The sequence below is a fragment of the Lepisma saccharinum genome, chromosome 17 (genome assembly GCF_977018435.1).
Source record: "Lepisma saccharinum chromosome 17, izLepSacc3.1, whole genome shotgun sequence".
NCBI lineage: Eukaryota > Metazoa > Arthropoda > Insecta > Zygentoma > Lepismatidae > Lepisma > Lepisma saccharinum.
Genome location: NC_139245.1, coordinates 36,010,001 through 36,037,504, shown reverse-complemented (window position 1 = coordinate 36,037,504; position 27,504 = coordinate 36,010,001). Strand labels below are relative to the sequence as shown.

The following is a 27,504-nucleotide window of genomic DNA, read 5'->3' as shown; positions in this document are numbered from 1 at the left end:
AGATTCTTGTACAGCAACCATACTTATTTTATAATCCATGTGCTCATCAGCCACAGATTTAGTAATAATTAAATAGTGAAAGTTACAATTTAAAAAAAATATATAGAAACTTCTCTAATCTATGTTCCAAAATGCCAACCGGTAAAAAATGTGCATTTCCCCATCAGAAGATATTTTTTCATCCATAGAAAGATTCTCCAGTTTGCTAACCTTAAAAAATGTTATTTTGTTTTTATACCGCTTGTTTTCTGGTATACTCTACTGGGGAAGTTTACGTACGGTAGCGTGCACAATTTCACGGTTGAGCTAAACTTTCTTTTTGTATTTAATACTGGAGTTGTTCCTGACATGGAAATTATCTTCATATAAGCAAATTTTTCCTTCGCTTTTGTTTACTTTTTTCGCTATGTTTACCTTCTCATATCTGCCTCAAAAATTCCTCGCATCCATGACGTAAACCACGGTGCATAATTATGAAATTCCTAAGCACAGACTAGCTTGGAAAAGAGAAAAAAGACAGCTTAAAAGAGGAGTTTATATTACGCTCAGAGAATGGAGCTGTTTTATATTTACACTTAAGTATTCATATTTAGAACAGCGTCAGTGTTAGTACAAAAGCTTCAGTCTCATTTCCATACTGGAGATTGCCTCCAGTGTTTCCAACCTATCAAAACACAGAGACGTACACACACAAAGTAAATGCATCAGTTGAAAGAAAAATGCAAGTCTGTATCTCAGACCAAATTGCTATGTGCATCATCGAGAAAGATGCATCAAGAAATGCATCAACTGTTACATTAGAGTACAACTCGACATAGAAATACTCACTTGCTTCATATGATGCACTTTGGCGTTAATTCTGGTGCATCAAACAATTGGCAAAGGGACCAACCTTTACCGTACATTTCTATGCTCTTAAATTCCGGCTTATATTTCGATTTTTGTATAGTTTTTAAAGGGTATATAGAGCTTATCAAAATCTTATATATTATTTCATCATTGAAGAACATCCATGTTAAAATTTAGTCAGAATTTCTATAGGCTCCTACCCGATATACATTCAAACTTATTCAAGATTGAATATTCAATAAACGGATAGCGCAGAGGCTAAAACCGGTGCTATGTAATTAATGTGTCTCGGGTTCGATTCTCCGTGGAGAACATTGAACAGAACTTCCGGATATACTTTTTACTTTAAATCTGCTTCCGATGTGCATACATAGAGATAAGTAGGCGTATTAGTAAGAGCATGAACGCTGCATAAAATATGAAGTCTCAATCTATTGTCTAAATACTCATATATTGTATATGCACTAAAATGCATCATATTACTGCACTCGCAAAAATGCATAGACTTTCATCCAAACAAAATTAAATGGTTGTGAATTATTAAATTAAAATGAATTCATCCGGATAGAATAAGGTTTCCATAAGTGAAATAAAACAAATGCATTATGTATTAACTATTAGTCTCTTTCAATTTTCAGATCTTGAGCAACGCGTTAAGAAAAATAAAATTAAAAAGTAGAAAAATGAATGCATAGCAAACCAGTCGTATCAATTAATAATGCAAAGAAACCCGTAAATACAAGAAAAACCATTAAAGTTTGACCCACGTATAAGAAAGCATCACAGTGCATCTTTCGATACATCATGAAGCGCCTTTTTAAAATGATGCATTAAAGTTCATCGCATCAGAAGTTTCTGTCAAATCGGACAAAGAAACAATCAATTATAGGCACAGATATATCGATTGATATATTCGAAATGCATAAATTAAATTTGATGCATTTTTCTAATGTGTAAAATGAAACTTGAAGCTTTGTAGCCGACTTCTGTGGAGGAGTTCACAGCACGCTACCACATCCAGGTTTGAATCCCGGCTTGGGCATTACTGTTCTTTCATCATATCGTCACTCATTCCCATCTTCGCGATTAGCCAATAGTTGCAGATAGCGGTATAAAATAAATCTAATCAATAATTATCTGAACAAATTTCGTATTGAACTTGGATATCATATCGCAACACTCAAATTGCGATGGGATCAAACCATGAACCTTTAGATTGTATTGGTTGATGTAGTTATTCCCAATTCATCTTTCAGATAGCTATCACTCGCTTGGCCTAAATGTGATAAATGCAAGAGGTTACATTTAAAGGAATGGCGATAGAAATTAACTTAAGTTAGATTTGGGTATTGTACTCTCCAAGACTGAACCGATATGGATTGGTTTAGAAAAGGATATTACTTGCCTTACAAATAGATGAAGATTATTCCCACACTTGTCCTCTCAAATGTCTCTTGTCTGACCTCTATGTCAGACATGAATCTCATCACACACCATTGTCCAATTATCGTTCTCCACTTTGCTTCTCTCTCACCACCCGCAGTCCTTACTCTGATCTCACTCCCTGTCAATTCCAGCACTCCAAGCCTCCTCGTCTCCCAAGTCAATAACCTCACGTTTGCCTCATTTGCTTATTCCGCATTCCTATCTTTTTCCTACTATGCTGAGAATGACATAAGACTTGTCATTTCTATCCAATACTTGGGTACGATACGATATTAAATTCTAATAGATCATTATTATCAGTCTATATATATATAGGGTGAGCATAAAGTCTTTCCCTGATTATGAATATTTATATCTCAAGTTCTTTTAACTTCTTTGTTTTGTCATTTTCTTATTCTCTTGTCTGATTTCTTCTTCTCTTGTGTTTCAGGTAGCGTAATATTCAGATGAAGCGACGTTTCACATAACCGGGAACGTAAACAGACATAATGTCCGGGTATGGGGGTCGGAGAACCCACATGTCATGTTACAGCACATAAGGGGCAGCCCGAAAGTAAATGTTTGGTGTGGCTTAATGCACAACAAAATTATTGGACCGTTCTTTTTCGTTGAGCCTACCATTACGTCAACAGTTTACCTGGACATGTTGAAACTTTACGTTGCACCTCAGTTAAAGGAATTTCAACCATGGGTAGTGTTTCGACAAGATGATGCACCGCCACACTGGGGGTTAACTGTTCGCCAGTTATTGTATGACACCTTTCCAGACAGATGGATCGGTAGAGACGGTCCCATATCATGGCCACCGCGTTCGCAGGACATAACCCCTCTTGCCCTTTTTTATGGGGTTACGTTAAGGACACAGTGTTTAGTTCACCAGTTCCTGATATGCAAATTCTTCAGACACGAATACAGGATGCTATAGAGACAGTGACGGAAGAGATGTTGGCAAAGACATGGAGAGAAATTGAGTATCGCCTAGACGTTCTAAGGGCAACAAAGGGAGCACACGTCGAAGTGTACTGAAGGGTACTGATAACAAAACATTATGAGTTAAGCTACCATTTCGAACAAACCGCATATCTGTATCAAGCATAGTTCTTTAGCAATAAAAGTTTGTACTCAGGGAAAGACTTTATGCTCACCCTGTACATCTCTCCAGACCGTACTGTTAGCTCATGGACCATAATTTTACCTTGCATGTCTCACACAAGTTAGCTATATTTATAAAATAAAACATACGAGTAAGATATTTTTGCGCACCTGTAGTAATGAGAGCGGAAATGACGTAGATAAAATCACGCTCCACTCTTCAATCCTGAAGAACCTGCAGTGGTGACCAGATTAATTGGTCTCCATCCAAAATAATGATTCGCAATCTGTGCGATTGCATTGCCCGGAAATCGAAGTTTCGTCTCCGCAAATTCACAACGCCCCATCATTTCCACCAAACCTTCATAGCGGAAGCGATCATGCAAGATACGCAGCACGATGCAGTGTGGTGAAACTAACAAGCTCAGTGGTAACAACTTCCAGCAAATTGAGATATTTCGTCTCATATTTTGTAGCAGGACTGCTGGAATAAGCTGGTGTCCGCAAAATTGTATTGCCCAAACATTTACAGGTGGAGAGACAATTCTTATAAGTGGAACTGTCTTATTTCCACAGCAACGAAAATCGAATATCAGGAGTAGGTTCTGCGGCAATCTTCAATTTGATTTTACACTGCAGGTCATTCTCCAGTTATTGATGTACCACGACTTCAGAATCATGTTGGATTTTCTAGAGTTTCTGTTCACGTCATCTCTGGTCGAGAAGCAGTAATTTTAACTCGGCTTCGCATTGGACACAGTCGTCTCACACATCGTCATTTGCTGCAAGGTCTGCACTCTCCGTTGTGCCGTGTATGCAACTTTGTTTTAAAACATTTTACACCGCCGAGTGGGTTTTCGAAAGTAACCCCTCTCTGGCCGCGGCCTTTGCGCGCGATTTTTAAATTTTTACACCTATTTCAGAAAAACGTTATATCTCGGAGACTATTTGAGCAATCTACTTCGGGTAACTTGGTTTTGCAGCTAGAACATTAGGGCATGCAACCGTGCAGGAATCAAAACACCCAAGCCATAAAGAGGTGTTGGGTGGGCCGCGGCCCCCAACTTTCAATGAAAAATATTATACAAATGGGGAGTTTTTTCACATATTCCATAATGTAATGCACCCAGGAACATGAAATGACTTTCATTCGGTTGAGAAAGACCATTCTTTAAAAATAAGGCTAAAGTTGGCGTCTGCTTCCCAAAATAGTGGGGGAAGAGGGATTATATGAGTTATAAAGTTTTTTGTTAAATAAGTGAACAAATTTAAAATTCGCGCCATCTTCCATACGTAATTTTGGAGTCGGGTGTGTGGGGGGGGAGTGGTCCTGGCTGGGTAGGATTTCTTCCACATGACATTTCAAAGTTTTATCTCAACATCTGTCAGCGTTTACAACCTCACATACAAGTATGAAGGTGCTAAAAGCACATTAACTTTTTAATCAGCACGATGGGTCACCCATCGGCAGACTACACCTATACTGTCTATGGGTCACATGTGACCCATTGGCCGAGTAAAGTTTAAGTCTTCTGCACATCCTTATCTAGTGTGCAGCTTTTAATATCCTCAGACAAACTTATCGTCCTTTCAGCTCCTTGTTATTCATGTTGGAAGATGGTGACAGTGTTTTAAGTCATGTTTAAATTTAAGATAGTCTCCCTGGTGACGCAGTGGCAACGTCGTTACCTTATAATGAAGGGGTACTTGGTTTGATATGGTTCGGTTCTTTGTTGAAAGTGTAGGTCCAGCTCAGAGTAGCCTTTCTGTGCATAAAAGGTAACGGTAAAGGTACATATTGGGTGATGAGGTGGTAGAGCTCTACATATTCTTGATCTTGGCTACAGTTGGGATGATGTGATCATCATCACGCCCGGCCGACTTTTCCCTCCAGCGGTCCGCCCAGGAAACAAATAATACGAGGCTGAGTGGGCCTCAGAGCCTTGCAGAAATAAGGAAATAACTGTAAAATTTCCTAGGCCAGATCACCTGTCCCTGGATTCGAATCTGGGTCTTCTGCGTGGTAGCCGGATGCTGTACCAGCTGAGCTACCGCGCTGTGTATATAGTGGGCTGGAAAACAAACTTTACACTGTCCGTGTGTGAACTTTTTAGCGTCTCCTTATCTTTTTAACTTGTTGTCCTGTTTAGGTCACCTTACAACTTGCACCATTAACCTTTTTCAAGGTCCTTTAACTTTTTTAAAACTTTCACGCTTTAGAAAGTGCAAGATGGACTCATGTGCCGACGCACCATCAAAGTTTACCTTGTTCATTCCTTCAATTCATGAAACTATAATTATTGAGCAAGATTAAGGGGAGGAGATACAGTTACGCACCAATTGTGCATTTATTTCAATATCGCCCGAATGGGCACTGCTACTAAAAGAAACTCTGGGTCTATCCAAGAGTATGAATTTCTCTCCATATTGAAAGTGGGAGCATTTTTTTATGTTGATTATTAAGCTGGACACGATGTTTGAAAAATATGATGAATAAGAAATTTCGGAATCCCATGTATTCCTTATGGGAAATCAACTTCAACATCAAGTTACGGCTAATCAAATGGAAGTATCGACTTTTCCGCTGGTGAAATCCATCTTTAAACTGCCCTCTTCCCGTTGACATATTATTCCATTCCATCGAAAGTTTTATATTCCCAAGAGAACGAATGAAATCGTACTCCCATATGCTCAATGCTTTTCTCCTTGCCTCCTGGTAGTGTTGCCAATCCTGATGCGCATAACATAACTAAATGTCACCTTAAATGGAGTTAAAACTGACTTTCAAGGAGCTAGATTTACGAAGGCTGGATAAAGTGCCTCCTAGGGTAATGTTAGTTGTCAAAGAGGTGGGAGCACTGCTACTATAGTTAACTATAAATTGATGACAATTTATTCTTAGTTTTCAACATCTAAATCCTGCGGCATCGCCCATCTCAATAATCCACCGATGGTCGTATGAAATCGAAAATAAAGAATTCCCTGATAACAATATTATGTCAATTTCACGTCAAACACGGCGCTATAAATAAGTAGCTGGGGAGATAAGAGGAAGTGGGGCGACGCAGCCAATATAACAATATTACGTCACGTGCAAAGTGTATAATTATGACAAAAGTTGGTCTATGTGGACCGGAACCAGTGATGGCATCACGGGGGCGTCAAAGTTCACAGCCAAACCAAAGAGCCAGATCTGGCTCTAAAAGAGCTAAGTTGGCACACTGCCACGAACAGAAGAGTCCCGTGGATACAACAATAGTAATTAGTGCTCTACGCGGGTCATCCAAAAAAAGAACGTTTTGGTGTAAAATACAAACGACAAATGATATGTGCAAGATATTTGTGGTGTAGAAACTACTTACCTTCCTCTACTTTTCCAGATATTTGCCACACCCATTCAAGCACTTATCATAGCGTGTTATCACACGACAATATATTCAACCATGTACGCTATAATAAGTGCTTGAATGGGTGTGGCAAATTTCTGGAAAAATAGAAGAAGGTGTGTAGTTTCTACACCATAAGTGTCTTGCACACATTATTTGTCGTTTGTGTTTTACACCAAAACGTTATATTTGGATGACCCTCGTATATATGTAGTGGATTCAATGAAACATCAATATGACATTATCGGAAGAGAGATAGATAGATACATAGATAGATACATAGATAGATAGATAGAGAGAGAGAGAGAGAGAGAGAGAGAGAGAGAGAGAGAGAGATAGTAGGGTTCTTTCTCTCACTCTCTTCTTCATAGTCCCGCCGCCCACCACCTTCCTTCCTTCCCCAGTCAACCCAATCCAACTATACTGCTTTTGATGTGATGTGTTAGAGCAATCCCAACACCAGTATAAGCAGAATATTCCAGTGTATAAATAGAAATTTGCATTAAGCTTACGTATTGTTTGTTCTTGTTTTCACGCTCCAAATATCAAATATAATTGCAAATTACTGAAGGGCCAGTGAAATTTGATACCTGTTACCATTATACGAACGAACAGAAACAGGTGTCTTTACAAAGAAATGTTTATTTACAATAACTTTTCTCATAACAATTCGAGCGGTTGCCAAGGGAAACCCTTAAATATAATGGCTTCTAAGAGAGGTACGAGCCAATGGAAGATGATTACTAAATTGTTGCCTGAGGATGGATTTCCGTGAGGTGTGGTTTCCAAAGATTTCAACGTAGGGCATTGTAATCCAAGTTGCTTGCTTTTGTATAGTAGGGGGCAGCATCGTTAAAAGTTTCTAAGCTTACAAACACTTTCAGAAGCAAAGGGAAACATGTTTCCCTTCATAATTAGAGAAGTTTTAAAGACACCTTCAAATACTCTATCCCAGCCACCATATGTTCGAAAATAGAAGTCCACGGCGAGTATATTTTCAGATCCTCACATTCAGAGGTTTTGCTATGTTTTGTACTTAAGCAAAGGGGAATGTGGAAAAATTAACGATCGTACATATTTGTGGTGTATGTGTGTGTGTGTGTATGTGTGTGAGAGAGAGAGAGAGAGAGAGAGAGGGGGAGGGAGAGGGAGAGAGACGACAGATTGCAGCATCCGAATCAAGTATTCACACTAAGACAGGAAGGAATGGCGTAAATTCAAACACTGGATACTTCGTCAATATCAAACCAGTCAACTATTGGATATTTCGACATAGTATTTTGAGTTTCCAACATTGTGGAACGCGGTCTCGCGTGAAGGATTTTCAGAAAGAAAACGCGGAAGAAATAGGATACTTTTTTCTTTTGCGACTTCCAAAAACAACCAAAGGATTTGTAATCTCCGAGAAATCAACTGCCTTCCCTCGAGAAGAGAGAGAAAGATAAATAGAGAGGAGAAGATGAGGAAGATGGGGAGATACAATGGGATAAGCCTTGTTAACAGCAACCGCTTCTTCTTCTTCTTCTTCGAGCCACTCCCACCACTTCCGAGAAAGATTTCACTTCTCCAAACCTAAGAAAGGCTGAGATATAGGGCTGTGAAAGGAAAATAGCAGCATAAGCTGCAACTGCATTTACTGGTGGTGACTTAGGCCACTCTAATGACGCTAGGAAAGCGTGTGGTTGCAGGGTAACGAGGCATTGACAACTGAAATCCCAGCCAAGACTACCATCAGTAGCGATTCCTGTTCGGAGAAGTATCTTTTGAGACCCAGAGTGAGTCGATTTGTAGTCAGCTTTCATTGTAGTCGTCACTTTACAACCAGTTTTCATTGCAGTCGTAACTTTACAGGAAGTTTCCATTGTAGTGGTAACTTTACGGACAGTTTTCATTGTAGCAGTCATTTTATAGCCAGCTGTGATTGTAGTGCTCTCCTTATAGTCGTCACTTTACAGCCAGTTTTCATTGTAGTTGTCACTTTACAGCGAGGTTTCATTGTGGTGGCAATTTTATAGCAAGTTTACATTATAATGTCTTCTCTGTAGCCATTTTTCATTGTAGTGCACTCTTTATAGCCAGTTTTCATTGTAGTGGCTTCTTTATAGCCTGTTCTCATTGCAGATGTCACTTTACAGCCAGTTTTCATTGTAGTCATCACTTTACAGTCAGTTTTCATTGCAATGGCCTCTTTGTAGCCAGTTTTCTTTGAAGTGGTTTCTTTATAGCTAGTTTTTATTGTGGTGTCCTCTTTATAGCCAGTTTTCATAGTAGTCGTCACTTTACAGCCATTTTTCATTGTAGTTTTCACTTTACAGCCAGTTTTTATTGTAGTGGCTTCTTTATAGCCAGTTTTCATTGCAGATGTCACTTTACAGCCACTTTGCATTGTAGTCGTCACTTTACAGCCATTTTTTCATTGTAGTCTTCACTTTACAGCCATTTTTCATTGTAATCGTCACTTTACAGCCATTTTTCATTAAAGTCGTCACTTTACAGCCATTTTTCATTGTAGTCGTCACTTTACAGCCATTTTTTCATTATAGTCTTCACTTTACAGCCATTTTTCATTGTAGTCGTCACTTTACAGCCATTTTTCATTGAAGTCGTCACTTTAGAGCCAGTTTGCTTTGTAGTGGCCTCTTTAGAGCCAGCTTTCTTTGTAGTGGCCTCTTTATAGCCAGTTTTCATTGTAGTGGCCCCATTAGAGCCAGTTTTCATTGTAATGGCCTCTTTATAGCCAGTTTTCATTGCAGAAGTCACTTTACGGCCAGTTTTCCTTGCTGATGTCACTTTACAGCTAGCTGTCTTTTTATAACCTCTTCTAGCATACCAGTCCTGGTCAGCCCGCCGTATTCGTGGAAGAATGGTCTCGTATGCACATGTAGACTGTGGATCGAGCAGCGGGTCTGTAGCGTTGTAAGAAGGAGCGAGCTAGTCGGGAGGCTTCGCCGGTCGCGTTCGTGAAGTGGGGAAACCTTTCGCGATCTGATTCGTGAGTAACAGTGCAGGGTGTACATGAGGTACAGGATGCAGGCGGGAAACTCGCACCGCACGAAGTACTCGCGGGCCTCCATAATTGATACTTTATGGCGTAGTTCAATTTTCAACCACAGCTGACGTTAAAGTATTCGCACGCCGTTCCCTCATAACAGGCCCCTCAATATTGCGTTGAAATTAAAAATTTTCCCCACGACGAATCTAGGGCTGGAACAGTAGACCTTTTGTGATCACCTATTTCTGACGCGCGCGTGAGCTGCTTCAAAGGACGCCGGGGCTAATGACCGGAAATCGACTCCCGCGGAATGTAATGAGGCGTGGTTATGCACCTCTTGTTTATCAGAGCTTTAACAAAGGAAAGGAAACATGGTTGGGTAACACTGTCGCGATTATAGGCGCATGTCTTGGAAGAAATTGGGGTAACTGGTCGGTTGCGCGTCGATGATCATAGAACTTAATGCATTCAGCAGTGGCGTACCCTGTGTTTTATTTTGTTGCAGTGAGGGCTAAACTTAAAGCCTGATGTAATCTTGCTAAGGTTCTCCAAGTATAAATGGGTTTTCTCCGACGTCCGTGGTGTAGTGGTTAGCACATCGCTCTACGATCTCGGTGGTTCCGGGTTCGAATCCCAGCCTGGATATGGGTGTTGCTTGTAAGTGTCCCTTCATCAATTCCATCACATCAGCATCCTCATCCGCGCCGCGATTAGCTAACAGTGGCAGGAAAGCAACGTTAAATAACAAAAAATAAATAAAGGGTCTTCACCCCATTCGCCCATGTATCAGGGATCTAAGATGCCAGATAAAATAGGTCGAAAAACAAGTCTGGTCAAAAAATATCAAAATTCTGTCTTTTAAGCAAAAGAGAGGTTTATCAGTTACTACAATCACCTTAGAGAAAAATTAAGATATATGCACATTAAAAATACTCTGACTTGTTTATCTCTACTTCCAAATTATATAGGTTCAAAAAAATTGTTATAATATGTTTAATTATAAATATAAAAATATTTTTGGTTCTCGTGAAAAATATATCATGTTTACAAATAATTGCATGTAACTTTGCCTATTCTTTCACACTTTACAGACTCCCCATTCTTGAATGATTTGAATTATCTACAATGACAAAATCCATTGCAACATACTCTTCAGAAATTCCACTTTCGAGTGCATATGCGCATAACACTCAACACAAACATATTTCACACAGAAGAACCTAGACTGGAAATTCAAAACGTTTTCCCTTCTACAGACTTTCCACGCAATGTAATGACCTCCAGTCAAATGCTGATATAGTGGGTTGCTGAGAAAGTAATGCCCCCCGATTTTGTCCTCGGAAACTATTTATTCAAAATGTATGAGTTGAGTTCAGTTCGGTTGAGTTCAGTTGAGTTGAGTTGGTGTTATTAAGTCCACTTTATGCACAGTAATGCTAATCAGGCCTGGACCTACAGTTTAAAGTGGAATCCGAACGACTATGTGCCTCCACCCGGTATCCAACCCGAGACCACTTCATTAGAAGGTTACGACGCTAACACTGCGCCATCAGAGAGGCCCTCAAAATGTATGAAAATCACTTACAGCATAACTCAATGTTTCCTTTACACATGTTATATTTCTACACGATCTCCATATACGTCTACGGTCTTACGCCAACCCGAAACAAGTGCATGAATTCCTTCCCTGTACCAGCTCGTGTCACCGCGGCCAATCATGCAGCTCCATTTCTACACTTCCTGAAGCCTTAACTCTGCACCCAGCACCCAACGGTGTTCCTATCGACCGCAGAACTTCCGCACACACCACACAACAGTTTGTGAAAGTTTATCACATTTTCTTTCTCCGCCGCTAAGAATTCAATTACAGCTCGTTGGTTGTAACGTGTGTGTCACTCACAGACGCCATTTACACGGATCACTACTGCAGCGCTATCTGCCGGATGACCATGTACTCACTTCAATATTGCTACCATTCCACTTGTACACTTCTCTCTTCATTTTGGAATGAGAAATAACATGTGGGGCATTACTTTCTCAGCAGCCTCGTATTTCATTCAGAGTTTGCCTATCCGTCTTCTTCTTGTGTTATTTTTTTTCTGGCAATTTCAGCTTAAATTAGCAATTCTGCTGTATCTAGAATTTTCTCAACAAATGAAAATTTCCTTTTTTCCCCCTTTTTTTCGTTACGCATTGCGATAAGCAACAAAATACACACAATACACATGAAAATGAGAACTCCAATTCTATTCTACATAGTAACGCATACGTTAAACGGAAGTGACATCTTCCCTTTTGAAGTAAAGAATTGACAGCCTTAATAGGTACATAACCACTGAATGTCATGCAAAATCAACACAGCATGTAACATACATGTACCTAGCTTCAAGTCCACGTGTTCGTATGTCCTAATAACTGCTACTTCTTTCGCAAAGCTCAATTGTTTATTCGATTCATGGGGGTGCGAGAAACTTAACGGAACAGCCGTAGGCTAGAACAGGAATGGCAGAGACTACAATGGTCATTGGCTGAGAATCACGTGACTTCATCAAGGTTGCCAAATTACTCGTAATTCGTCCCGTTTATGGCCTGGTAACTAGTGTCGTGTGCAGCAATTTCATTCCGGCGATATGAGCATAGAAAGAGAGTTTGTTTATTCATTTCTTATAGCAATTAATTTAAGATTTTGAAATTTTCCTACAGTTGACGTTCTATTTTGGGAAAGTCTGGTCTAAAATATAGGGTTTAACTAGGGCTCGGAAATTGAAGACCTATAAATTCCCAAAAAAAGGCCTATAAAAGACCTAAAAATATAAAAAAAGGATCTAAAAACAGAAAAAGGGACGTATAAGTGTGATCCAAATTAATTAATAACTTCAGTTTTAATTACATATTTAATGAATGAAAAATTAAAAAATTCTGGTTATATGGAAAAAACAGTGCGAAAAAACTGAAAGCTTCAAAACAAGAGAAAGTTGCCACTTACAGCGCGACCTTCCAGACAAGTTACGGTTAAAGGATCTTGTACCGTACCTGCTTCAGTCGTCCAAAAATGTTTTTATCTTGTTTCAGGGATTTATTTCTATCTTTTCTTTATTTCTTTACTACAGAAAGGATGCTTAAGAGGTGGTGAACTGATGATGATTTTAATTTAGAATGGGCAGTAAAAACTTAGTCGAATGAAAGTGAAGTTGCAAAAAAAAGCCGTTAAGACCTTTCAAAAGGCTAAAAACGACCAATAAGCCATAAAACTCCGAAAAAGGCAAAAAAGGACAAATAAAACCCACCTTTTTCTGGCCTACAATGACCCAAAAATGAGCATATATTATGTTGGGCCTCTTCTTCGGACACTGGGGAAAAAAATGATTTTTCCTCAAATTCCGTGCCCTACTTATAACCTCTCCACTCTTAATCTTTAGGCACGCCCATACTGCTAACCATTACACCACGGAGGGTGGCTATATCTTCTTATTAATTTCTATTATCCATACACACATGTGTTGCTTTTTTCATATCATCAATCCACAACAAAACGTCCATTTGCTACCACTTACTGTACCCTACACGGGAGATAAAACAAAGGTATTGACACAGAGTGACTCGATCCGTGCTAACAGCCTGGCGTTACATTCACGTATCGCCGACAAAGAAAAATAATGGCGGTTTATCTTTGTTGCGAGGCGAAAAGCAACACCAGAAGAACCGTTTTGATTGGCCGGAAACAAGCGAAGTTTGACAGCGACATAGCAACAATCACTCTCGCGGCCTGTTTCACGAGTAATCGAATCGATACGAGGCAAAGTTCTTTTGTTTCTTGATTGACGTTACATGCGTGCGTTCGCGCTAATGTTCTGCAAATTATTTTGTTCCCGTTCGATGAATATCGGAGTGATCCATAAACACCAGTGCGACAGACATGCGATCCGATAAGTCGGATGTAACCTCCAAGTTCCCCCCTAGTTTTACGCCAACAAACACCTTGAGTCAAGGTTTTTCTTCAATAGGTGTGTTTAACGTGTATCGATTACTGAAGCGCAGTGGCGGCGATTGAGAGAGGCGTGGGGGCAGTTGCCCAACCAACATTTTGCCATTTTCCCCCCGCATTATCCTAAACTTTATCTACAAAGGGGAAGTGAACTGTAATTGCCCGTCCCCCCCAATTTTGGCACCTTCCCCCTTCCCCAATTTTGGCACCTTCCCCCTTCCCTAATTTTGGAAATCAATCGCTGCCACTACTGAATCGAGTATCAATTATGTAAATAACGACAGCAGTAAACCGTGTGTGTGTTGAGGGTGTTATATCCCGCATAGCAGAGGTTATGGGCGTAAATTACGGTCCTATATATATTTTTCTAAATAACTGTTACATTTGCGAAGTCGTAAAAATTAGTAATTATTGCTTTATGTCCCAGGTTCCAGGAAGTTAACAATACTAAACATTAAATAGAATTTTTTAAAATCTAAAATTTGTGGGAGCAAGTGCCCCCTTGTCCGCACAAACTTACGCCTATAGTAGAAGTAGCATGATCAACACCACACTCCGACCGCCTGTGCGTACCAGGTATCCATTAAAAAGACGCTTTATGAGCCACACAGCTACCTATACGGACAATGGCGGAAATATTCCATGAGCTCACCCACAATAATCGAACCCGGGTCTTCCTAGTTGCAGACAGACGCCCTACCGAACGGACTACCTTGGCTCTGCAAAATTAGAATCGTAATGTAATTGTTGTTGATTGTTGAGTTGGTGATTTTAAGTTCACTTTATGCACAGTAAGGCTAATCGGGACTGGACCTACAGTTTAAAGTGGAATCCGAACCACGATGTGCCTCCACCGGGTATCGAACCCGGGATCCCTTGATTACAAGACGACGACGTAATGTAATTGTCATTTCATAAAATGTCACCAGCTTAGTTGAGACCCAACCCATTTATGTCCTCAACAGGCCTCCGTGGTTGAGTGGTTAGCATAACGCGCTACGACGCCAGGGATCCTGGGTTTGAATCTCTACTTGGGCATGGGTTCCTCATCCTCATCGTCGCGATTAGCCAAATGTGGTAGAAAAGCGACGCTAAATGACAAAAGAAAAATCAAGCCATGCATGTCCCTTCATCAATTTCATCCGTCATTCATCTTCATTGTCGCGATTAACACATAATAACAGGTGTGAAAATGAAAATGTGTCTGAACAGAATTGTCCAACCAGAGTGAAGGCCTTGATCATTCAATTTGCTCGTTGCTGCAATCAAAAATATTCAAACGAAACCAGGAAATCCGGATTAGCGAATACTCCATATACTCAACACACTACCCTTGTCTAAGGGGTGGTGGTCAGTTGGTGAGTCAAAATACTCCCCACGGAGCTGTCTACGTATACTTCCGCTTATAGTACCAAATATTACAGAAAAGTTGTAACATGTGTTAAAAATTAGAAGCTGTGTTGGTGATTTCTAGTTTTCGTTATCCCTCTATGAAAGTGCAGTTTCCGCCACTGAGCCTGAGGGAGGAAATTGAAATTTTAGATTTTTCGCATGAAGATCTTAGATCCATTTGTATTAGAGACTTAGTTATAAATCTAAAAGTTAATAACATTTCTCAAATGCGTCAGGCCATTCGCTAAAAAAGAAAGAAAAAGAAAACTGTTGAATACTCTCAAGTTCCTCTGGTACTTTCTCTTCTCAGGTTTCTTCTAAATCTCTGCTGATTTACTTATTATACAGGGTGTCCCAGAAGTAAGGGGGCACTCCGGAATAAGGACGTTGTCGTATCTGAGCTATAGTGTTGTGCAATCTGTTCTGTTGGTGATGTTTGCTTTTAGTGTTGCTCACGGGACGGGACATGTCCTGTCTCGTCTCGAAAACGAGACGAGACACGAGACGGGACAAGCCTTTTGAAATTCGAGACGGGACGAGACGGAATGCCTGTCTCGTCTCGTTTTCGAGACGACACACGAGACGGGACGGGACGGCTTTTGAAAAGTCTCGTCTCGTCTCGAATGTCTCGAAAAAATAAAAGCAAAATTTTAAATCAGTTGCAAATACTTGTTTGCTTGGAATAAAGTATTTCAATTAGAAACGTTGATAAGCGTGTATTAAGTCAAAATAAGAAGACTATTCTAGAGAGAGGCATGAATGAATACCTAAACTTATTTCCTATACTCTTTCGAAACACAGCGTTACTCCCCATTTTTTTAAAAAAAATATTCCAGGTTAATAACTTTATGTTACGATAATACTCCAGATACTAATACAATTCTGAATAACATCAAGTAAAAGGCAGGTAGAGAAGGTGGAAGGAGGGGCCAAAAGATCGTGGAATGTCTGCGTCCGAGGTTTATCTCGTAAAAATAGTCTCAGCTCTATAGGTTGGAAAGATAAACGGACCGACGGATATGGTTTATTTTTATTATTTAATTTTTACATCAAAGGGTGTACAGAAGTGATTGTTATTAGGAAGTAGGAAAAGCATTGTGGGAAACATGGCAGTACAAATTGATAAGGAGTTGTTGGGAAAGTTATTAAGGAGTCCAAGATATTAGCAAGACTAAGAGAAGGAGATAATTAGGGACAAATAATCTTGCATTATTCCACTCCGAACAGCTAAGAGCTAAAGAGGAGGAGAAAATACGGGAAATATGGAAAGAAGTAATTTGGTGATTTTAGTGTTTACAGGGAACCACGACAAGATTTTACCACATGATTATTTGCATGGGTTGCGAAATTATTAGAATGTTATGCAAATTTCGGATATGTCTTTGTTGAGAAAATTCTTGTTGTTTCCCTCAGGCATTCTGCAGGTGGTTGGATTCGATTTTTTTACGTCTGTTTGAAGATTATTTCCAATGTTTTTCTTTATTTCTTTATTTCTTATTTAAGGAGAATACTATTCCTTGGATTGTAATAACGAAATACTGAGGCTGACATAGAATAGATTTCAAATGAAGGAAGTGCATTAAGTTCTGTATAATCGTCGTAGAAGGAAACTTTGTTCTATGAGGGGATTCACCGATGGTACAGTGGTAGCATCGTCGCCTTGTAATCAAGGGGTCCCGGGTTCGATACCCGGTGAAGGCACATTGTGATTTGAATCCCACTTTAAACTGTGGGTCCAGTCCCGATTAGCCTTTCTGTAAATCAGATGAAGGAATGTTGTAGCTGTTCTTTTTATTCTGTAAATTTAGCCTTCAAGTTTATGAACAAAATACATGTAGTATCTAGTGTCTACATTTTCACTCGTTATTAAACACATTTCACAAAGTAGTTTTATCGAACTTCAGAGGGAAGCTGACAGCAATGTCAGGGTGGTGGGAGCTTGTTTACGACCAGGGTGTATTCCGAGACTATTTTTCGCCGTTCCCCACTGACAAAGGTTTCGCTTTGAACAAAGGACACCGTTGCTTCAGGGACAAACACCAAACATAGGGCGAGGTTGACCTGCAGTAGCGGGTACGTGCCATAAATCCAGGCCTAAAGTAGCAATGAAAGTTGATGCAAGGGAGGGGCAATAAAAATTCTGTAATTTGGTTTGATTGCTGACAGGAAGTTTTGCAGGAAAAGCTGAAAAGGAAAACGGCAGACTTTGAATGAAAGAGGGACAGTGAACACAAGTTCTTTGTATTATTCGCCGACACACAAGCTTCCATTTCGAAGGTGAGGCTATCAGCAGCGAAGTTATTAGAGGTTGGAAGCAGTGACGACGCCAGAGGGGGCAGGTGGACGCCCATGTCAGACACTTCGCCCCCCCCCCCCCACCCGGACTCCCCAACTGAAATTAATTAAATATCGAATAATAAGAGAGTTCATTTATAAGAGTATGACGATTTTCACCTATTCAAAGTGGTGTATTCTGCATGATATCACTTTCCTGCTTATAATACCAACTTGATTAACAAATATTAATTTGCTTCGTCCAAGATTCAAGCGCCGACCTGGGCATAGGTGATTTCTCATTCATTTATGTCCTGTAATAGCCGAGATTAACCTAAGTTTTAACAAGTCTTAATGAACTGGGAAAAAGTGTTGAATGTGGATGATTTTAAAACATCACGAATATTTTCAGGACCACAAGACATCATCTGTAGTACGGGCAAATTATTCTAATCCTGGTCATTAGTGACAACGCTAATTAGTAAAAGACATTTAAAGTTGATTCAAGATTTGGTTGGTTGGTTGATTTGGCGTTTGAAGTCCACTTTATGCACAGTAAGGCTAATCGGGATTGGCCTCATAGTTTAAAGTGCCTCCACTGGGTATCGAACCCAGGACCAAAGGTGATCGAAGAAAACCCGACACTGCATGTCAGTTGTTGTGGATTCATCGCGGTTTCTTACTATTCAGGGACTTGAATTTCGAGATGATGAGTCTGAGGAAACCTTAACAAAGGGGATTTCTTCGATATTCTTGAAGCTAATGAGGGGATATTATTTGGAAATGTATTGAATGTGAACCTTAAAATGCAAATTACACTTAAAATTCGATTCAAAACATATCGCGGGCAGGTAAAAGAACGGTTTTTAGGATTTGCCACTCTTCAATCATTAGATGCAGGTTCGCTCTTTCTCGTACATATCAAAATCGAAGAACTTCTTCCCATGAACTCCATAGGTGCCTGTAATTGGGTAGCACAGACATACGTTGGAGTGGTAGAGTAAGAGTAAGTATTGCCAGGGTCAGAATATTTCTTGAATTACGAGATAACTGTAACCTTTGTCTGATTTTTTATCTTGTGATAACGTTTCCCTGAAAGGTGAAACACAAATTTTGTCCAAAACTCTTCAGCGTTACGAAGATGGTTGTCCTTAAAATCTTTGAAAAGGCTTGCTCGAAACAGGATGCTGGATGCAAACTGCCTCAATTGGCTGTTCTTGCCATTGAGAAGAAATGTCAAGTCCTGGACGTACCAAAGGTGCGCAATGTGTTCTCCAAAGCACATAGAGCAGAATTCTCCTACAGGAAAATTGCACTTCACTAAGTGCCTCACATTGTTTCTAATACTTAAGAAGATTCATTTCTTCCAACGTCACGTTTATTTTGCAAGAAAATTAAACTCTTAGAAGCATTATTTTCATCATTTATATTATCATCTTATAACTTAAATATTTATATCAGTAGTTTCATCTCAAGAAAGACGATGAATTATAAAATTATGAATGTCTTTCAATACTGAAATAGGCCACTAGAGACAACGCAACTTACCAATAAAAAAGAATTAATGTCTTTACTAAAATGAATCATGTGGAGATAATCTCGTAATCAAGAAGTAAATTTAGGCAGTAAACGTCCACTCTAAATAAAAGACACACACAAAACACCATACATGAATATAATAATAATAATTATTATTATAATTATTATTATATAAGTATATATGTATGTAGTGTTTTCGGGCGTTTTAATGTGACTGCCCCCTTACAATATTTTGTTGCCAGCCTTCCGCCCCCCCCAGTCACATTTCCCTGGCGCCGTCACTGGTTGGAAGTAAATTTATTAGGACGAGGAAAGTAACATTAGCTGTTGACAGTGTTGCACCAAAGGACGTGATATGTGCTACTGTTTGTATAAATGATAGGAAATTTAAGCAAAAATTTATAATTGTTGAGACTTGAGAGTTGTTTCCTTCATTTGATCTTAGGAAGAGGTTTTCTGAGACAGAGTGGGATTATTTTACACATACATGGGAAAGGGTGGTTGTTTAAAGATAGAGACGTATTTTGCACATTTTTTAAAAGTTCAGATAAAACGAGAATTTAGTTTTACTGTTATGAAAAAAATAATGCAGTACGGGGAAATAATAACATCACATTTTTCGCACCTGGTGGGATGCAACACAAGAGTATTGCAGGAAGTCTATGAACGAAGATGAAGAAGGATATGTGAAATTTGACTTACCTGCGGGTGAATTAGTTTATTCTAATATTCTTAAGGTTGATATTGGTTTGTTTTTTTTTAGTTTTTTTTTTTAAGTCCACTTGATTCGCAAATAGGCTAAATCGCGAACCGACCTACAGTTTAAAGTGCGATCCGATCCACCTTGTGCCTCCATTGAGTATCGACGCGAGGACCCTTCATTACAAGACCCCGACGTTATTACTACGCCATCGGGGAGGCACCCAATTTACACAAATATGTTGATTCCAATAACACGTTATATGCATAATCTGATAATGATGCACTTTGGGTGCATCTAAACATATTTTTTTCAACTATAACATGTCTAAAAGAATCATTGAAGCTGGGATTTTTATAACTTCAGGAGGCACGGCTCTGTAAACGTGCGATATAAAATTAATGCAGGTTTGCCTTCCATACGTGGTGGTTTTGTCACGTTTCTACACTTTTGCAGGAAAAGCTTCTTGCATCCTCCTGGGGCCTTGCTCTAGCTAAACAAAAAATATATTTGTTTAGCATAATCGAGGGTTACATATTCCTGCCGAACTTACTAGAAAACAAGGATTCTATTGTGATCATACTGCTTTGAATGACAGTATCAATGAAGTTTTATGTACGCTACTACTTATAATAATGAGCATAAAATATTAATCAGGAACTTTATTTTTCGTCAACTGGATGTAACATCTTTTTTTGTTATTCAGCAAATATTCAATTCATCACCTTTTTTGACATTAATTTTCTTGCCAGGACAGCTGTTTTTATGCAGATTTTGACGATCTTAACTACACGTAAGCTAGATATTAATTAATATTTTTGCTGTTATATTACTATTCTTCTACCATCTTTGTAACATGTCATGCAATAACAATTGATTAATTTACATATTCAAGTGAATAGACCTATGAATTATATTAATGCATTAATTTAAACATTTGCTTAATTGTTGTCGTTAATGTTATTATTATCATTTTTTCTGGAACACTTGGCTCAGACACGCTCCCCCGACATATATTTCTAGATGCGTGCCTGCCGAAGGATAAATTAGATCAAGCGGTGGTGGTACCGGACTTAGAGGCTAAAGGGTAAACAAAGAAGTATGTGCGTCATAAGTTGAGCATAAGAAACAGCACAATATCACAAAGAAACACTTTTTGAAACTTATGCCATAGAAGATGTTTAACAATATTAAGAACAATAAATGCTTTCTATTTGTAATATACTAAATATTGAAATTTTAAATAGTATTTTGTGTTCGTACTACACATTTAAAAACTTTTCTGTTGCTCCCCAGCGCCAAGCTTAGAATTTAAAGAAAAAAATGTACATTTTCATAGTGCACGGAAGTTCGACATTCAGAAAGAAAGAAGGTCTATTGGAAAACATTTCAAGACTTCCAAAAGATATAGCAGTAATGAAAAAGAGCACTCACTTATACCGTGTTTGTTACAACCTGTCCGGCTTCCCGCGGTAGCTGATCGCTGGCTTTTCTAGCATAAACCAAGCGGTGTTGCTGCTGAAGACCGCCTGAACTCCGTGCTGGGGAAAGCCAAAGCCAGGCAGCAAATTAAAATTCGCAACGTGACAACAGCGTCTACGTAAGCTCTTCTCTTCTGGCTTCCATTCGCTCCTCGCTGCCCAGCAGACGACTTTTTTCTCGTTTCTCATTGGCACCAAAACTGTCGAGCGATCGCTAGCGCGGGAAACGGGACAGGTTCTAACAAACTCGGTATAAATGTACGATGGATAGACAGTTGTATGAAGCGAGAAAAACCACAAGGTAGATTTCATAAGATACCTAGCAATCAGTAACCAACAAACTGCATTTTTAATATTAATGTCCTCATGATTAACGAACCTTATTTATTCTCACCACGCAATGGGTAAAATATTTGGAGCTTTATCCCACTTTCCGGAAAAATATTTCGTGTTTCTGCTACTTTTGACTTTTGTTGGCATGATATCCCGGATCACTTTTACGAGACGAGACGAGACAAAACGAGACGAGACGAGACGAGACGGGACAGAACCCTTCGAGACGGGACACGAGACGGGACAAACGCATATTTTCGAGACGAGACACGAGACGAGACAGCATTTTCACGAGACGGGACGGGACAGACCAAAGTCTCGTCTCGTCTCGTCTAGTGGGCAACACTATTTGCTTTGTTGTTGATGTTGTATGTTGTACGTTATGGCATCTACTATAGCATCTTAACCCGCACTGAATAGGCATTTCACTAATCGTTGGATTGAACATTTGCTATAAACTATATACTAGTTATAAAAGACTTATAAAACCTTTTCTAAGTCTTTATATGTCTTTTATAAGTAGTACATAGTTTATAGCGAATGTTCAATCCAATGATTAGCTCTACTCTCAACGTGGTAGTACTAAGCTCCGCGACACGTTAAGTTTGCAGCAGGTTTAATGTATTAATCCACACGAGAACGGTGCTAAGAATCTTTCGTACCAGTCTTGCCTCAACAGCAGAGATGTTCATATCAAAGACAGTGAGAAAATCGACAGTATTGCAGCGGAACTATATTCTGCGCGCACGTTTGCGTCTATACATGCGAAAAGTTGCTGCAAAGTTAACCTGTCCCGGGGCTTAATCATACTGTTCCTTTAAACTATTTTGATTTCTATGTGTACCAAGTTGAATAAACGTAGATCAATAGGATATACAAAGTTGCCCCCTTACTTCTGGAACACTCTGTATTTATGTGAATTACTATATATTAAACTTAATTAAACTTATGATTATTACAACAATAACATGCGTATCTCATGCAATGAAACGCCAACGACATCTACTGACGTTAAAGCATAGTCCATATTAAATTTTTAGTATGAAAAATATTAGGACCTCCTGATAGTGTAGTGGTAACACTGATGTCTTGTAAGGGTGCCGGCGCAAGACTTGGTTAAGGCATGCAATAGTTCACATTTCACTTAAAACTGTAGGTCCAGTCCCAATTAGCCTGAGCGCAAAGTTGACTTAAAAACTCAAACATACGTATGAACATAGTAATTATCAATTAAAAACTGTTGACGTTTCACAGTAAAATAGTAAATAATGAACTTCCTGAATTTACGCACTAGGGTTTATATTTTCACTTTGAGCAATATAAAGAGGTTCGTTTGCAACCATTTTACAAGTTCCACGGCTAGGCCTATGCGTGATGAGCAACTAGGTTAATTTAAATACCGTACTTTGAGTGTGTTACATTTGCCTGTACGCACCGCTGCTTCTCTCACTTGTATCTTCCTCTTTACCTGAAACTTCACATCATTAATTGGATACCCACAAGGCTGCCATGGTTACGGCAAGCATTAAGGCATTGGAAGACACGAGATGAGGGAACCAGGACGTCGAAGTTCGAGTGAAACGTTTCCTCCAATTTGAGAAGTCTCAATATGAACAAACTCAACGACACAAATTCTAAATCGAGTTCGACCGTCATTACATACACAGAGCTTGCGTAAGACCTCTGCAACTATTTATAAATATGCCAAATTGTTTCCTCCTGTGTTGGTTTTAAAAAAAATGCCATTAGGTGGCAGCACTTTTGTAATTTTATAATTATATGAAGTCTTGGTTACGTGAAACAAGAAACTATAGCGAAACAATTGCCATTTGTTGTAAATAATTATCATATTTGTAATGAATTTCAAGTGTGATGACGCTGTTGTTACTATTGCATGCATACTATTGCATTAACATATTTTATGTAACATTACTGTTATAATTCTCTTATCAATATTTTTACCTACAAGCAACAGGAGCTCGGAGAATATTGACAGTCCTCTTATACAGGGTGGGTACAAAGACGCTTTCCCCAAATATTTGATTTCTTCATTTATTGGGGAAAGCGACTTTGTGCCCACCCTGTATATATTATTATATACAATATAAATATAACATTGCAAAAGGTTTGTAAATAGATCATATTTCAAACTACGCGTAAAATTAGACTTGATGCTTGAGCCGAAAATCCACGTACCTAGAGAAAAATATTACTGTACAACAACTAAAGTAAGTACACCAGCCTTACATAGAATATAAATGTACCGCGAAGCATCTACATATCCTGTCCCATTTATCTGTGGAGCAAGGCCGCGCATAGCGATAGAGAAGGGGAGAAATCGAGTGGGCAGATTGAAGCAGTACACGCTGCTGGGAAGGTCGGTAACTGTAGTCGCTCCCCCTCCACGCAATACCGTTCCTCTCACGTGTTCGTTGGTGGACCCGTCTCGCGGAGAGACTTGTTTTTGTTCACCTTCTCCAGAGATTACTTGGACAGAGTGTGGAACGCATTTGTAGCAACTGGGTTTTAGGTGTAAGGACGGTGCTAGAAGAGGTAATGCAACGAACGGTCTCACAAAATTTATTACGCCCAACTTAAAAATGACAACTCCAGTAGTTTGTTTCTTTATACAGCATATTTGTAGAATTCACAATTCAATCTACAGGTGTATCAATACACATAAAACACAACTTATTACTAACTTCGTTGGCCCTGTACGTACAGTCACCAGCAAGAAAACGTAGGCACCTAGAGTCTGAAATACATATTTTTCTGCAAGGTCTTCTGTGAGTTGCCTAGCTCTAAGACCACTGGCAAACATTGTATTGAAGATTGGCTATTGAAGTTTCGTTCATCTCCGTCGAGTTAGGCAACACACATAATTCGAATTATTTCAGGATGAATAAGTGAATATAGAAATCACACTAGAGAATTACAAAAAAATAAATCATTTTTCAATTATAAATTCAGACTTCATAGATTTTATTATGATTATTATAATTTGACACATAAATTTAATATTGAGAGCCTCTTGGGTACAAACATTTATCATAAATACAACTCTATTTTCAAATTATTTAATGCACAACTTGATATCTCATATCTAATATCCAAAATTGATCTAAGGGCGCATCATTATGCACTACTTAGAACTAACTCACCTGCAATTTCCGCCACACACATTTTAGAAATAATAGATAGGCCATTTTAAATTTTTTATCACAATACTAGCACAATCTGTTGGATGATTATGACTTAATTATCAATGTATAATATTACTAACTTACCACGAGTGTTAGTGATTGTGTTGTAATTCAATAGCTATACGATATAAAACCCCAATCCCACCACGCACTTACTCACTGACATAAATGTTCTCCATGAATGAAGCCCCGGAGGTAAAAAATATTCCATTACGACCACTATGAAATTGTCTCACAAGAAGGAGAAATTTTTAAAAATCATTTACTTACCCCCTTTTAAGGGTGAAAACGCACTTCTTATATTTTCCTAGTAATGTCCATTTCCAGGGGCAAAAGAAATTTCACGTTCTTCACAGATCATTAACACACAGATGAATCAATTCCTAGTTAGAAAACGTGCTTCAAACAAGAGTGATATCTATATAAGATTCATTCCATTGGTACTCGATACGAAAATATCTACATCCTGGCTGTTTTAATAAAAAAAAATAGATATATAAAAATTATTTCGAGTTTGTCATGTTTGTTGTTGACCTTGGAAACGGACGTTGCTAGGGGTCTTAAAGAAAGTTTATTTTCACCCTAAAACTACGGTAAGTTGTACTTGAATATTCGTATTTCAAAATATGAGGGTCGGGATTTATTACATATGGAAGCTAGCAATTTGTGGGGAATGACGGGGAGCAATTAGTTTTCAAACTAAAACCTTGATAAAAGAAGTCAATTTTGATTTTTCAATTTATTGTTTATTGATTTGCTTTATTTTACTATGCTTTTTGTGCAATTTTTGGGTAATTTGCGAAGATGGGATTGAGTGATGACATGATGAAATTGATGAATGGACACTCACAAACATCCATGACCAGGCCGGGATTCGAACCCGGGACCCCCTGGCGTTGTAGCGCGATGTGCTAACCACTCCGCCACGGGGGACAGATTTTTTTTCAATTTAGTGGCGCTATTTAATCCGTTTATATAAAACAACTAACTATTTTGAAATGTATATTATTTACCCAGTTTATTATTATGAATTTTGAATGTTCGTACAATATTAGAGCCCGTACGCACATAACGTTACGTTTTAAAATTATCAAATAAGCGAACGTACTTACTCTTTCCCTTCCGCCAATAATACATGTCGATATTTTCAAAGACATTATGAGCGTTTAGAATATCAGAAAGTTCACGTATCAGAGCACACAAACTCGCTAGGGTGTCGAAAGTGCGCTAGTCTAGGACTGGGCTTAGGTAATATTCCAATGTAACTTCGGTTCTTAGTATATCCTAGCATGTAGTAATCTTGTCCTCCTCCGTGGCCGTGCGGTCTAAGGCTCTGTGCTTTGAGCTCCGACTGCGGGACGGTTCAGTCTCTGGGTTTTCGGCCTGTGTATAGGACCGGTGGTAACCCACCATCGTGAGGAAATCGGGGAGCTACGAGTGAGTAGCGTAACCCGGTCTCAGAAATCTTCTATAACGGCTGGGGGTTCGACGTGCTGACCCCACGTCACCCCATTACCGGTTGAAGATCTCCACACCTCTAGATAGGATTGTGGGAGGGAAACTGGCAGTCGGGAGATAGGCCAAGGCCCTTCAAGGGCTGTCGAGTCGCGGGTTATTTATAGTCATACTAACTAATTACCCGGCGTTGCCCGGGTATTTATTTATCCCAATCTCGTATTAGACAGAAAAATAATGAATTCTAACTATAGTGTAAAGTGTAACTAATTTTAAATGTGATCGTGAATGTCACCAATTAGCTTAGCGACTCCGAAAACTATGGATTCGACATTAATCTCGATAATTTGTGCCATTTTATTTTTCACCCCCTCTCACCCCCCATGCCGATAGGTGATGAACTGGAGTTGAACCGCATTGGGAGTGTCACGAAAACTATGGATTCCATTCGCAACACAGCCTGAAAGTTAGCAACCTGAGAAACACTATCGTTGTGCGGATTGCATAGAGTCACGGATGTATGTTTGTGCAGAATTTAATATCGGTGGTTCTCGATTATTTTTACATTTCACCCCATCCCACTTTACCCTTAGGGGTGGCAGGGGTGTCTTACTCCCAAAATATTATTTCCAGATTGCAAGTGATGCGCGTACCAAGTTTGGTTGTAATTGCCCCAGGCTTTCGAGAGTTATGCCGGAACAAACAAATACACACACACACACACACACACACACACACACACACACACATACATACATTTTTATATATACATAGATGTAGTAATCTTATTGTATTTCTTCTTGTGTGATTTTGAATGTATACAGCGTGTCCACCGTGACACTCCAACATTTGAAATTTTATTTATTTTTCATTTCAGGTCATACTGTTCTGAGTCCAATAGAAGCACAAGGAAAACCTCAAAAAGTTTACGTGGTAATGTTGTAGTTCGCGCTACAACCACTGTGGCGCTAAAATAATAAATTGTCTCTAAAATGGCGATTCCAAACAAGCATGCACAGGTTGTTTTGTGGTATGCAGAAACAATACATTTAGATTATTTTCCTTATGAGGGTTTGTCAAACATTGAGTGTACGCTACAAGAATTAACGACATACTAGACTTAATAGCATCATAGATGCCATACACTCTGTCACAGTAAAATGGCGTGAAATTGACTACAGGTTAGACATTCTTCGTGCCACTCACATATATTAATGATGGTATACAAATTGTCCATTCCACTAAATTGGTTTTAAATTTTGGAGTCTCACGGTGGACACCCTATATATTAGTTTTTTCTATTACTGCTATATTCGTAATGTATGCTATACTTTAGCGGTATAATCCAAGTACTGAAATAAATAAATACATTTAGGT

The 27,504-nt window shown here is 39.0% G+C and overlaps 1 protein-coding gene across 1 annotated transcript in view; it reads right to left on the bottom strand.

The window, feature by feature from the left end:
• LOC146001373 (uncharacterized) overlaps positions 1 to 27,504 on the bottom strand; it is a 248,135-nt gene that overhangs the window by 143,087 nt on the left and 77,544 nt on the right. The window lies entirely within an intron of this gene.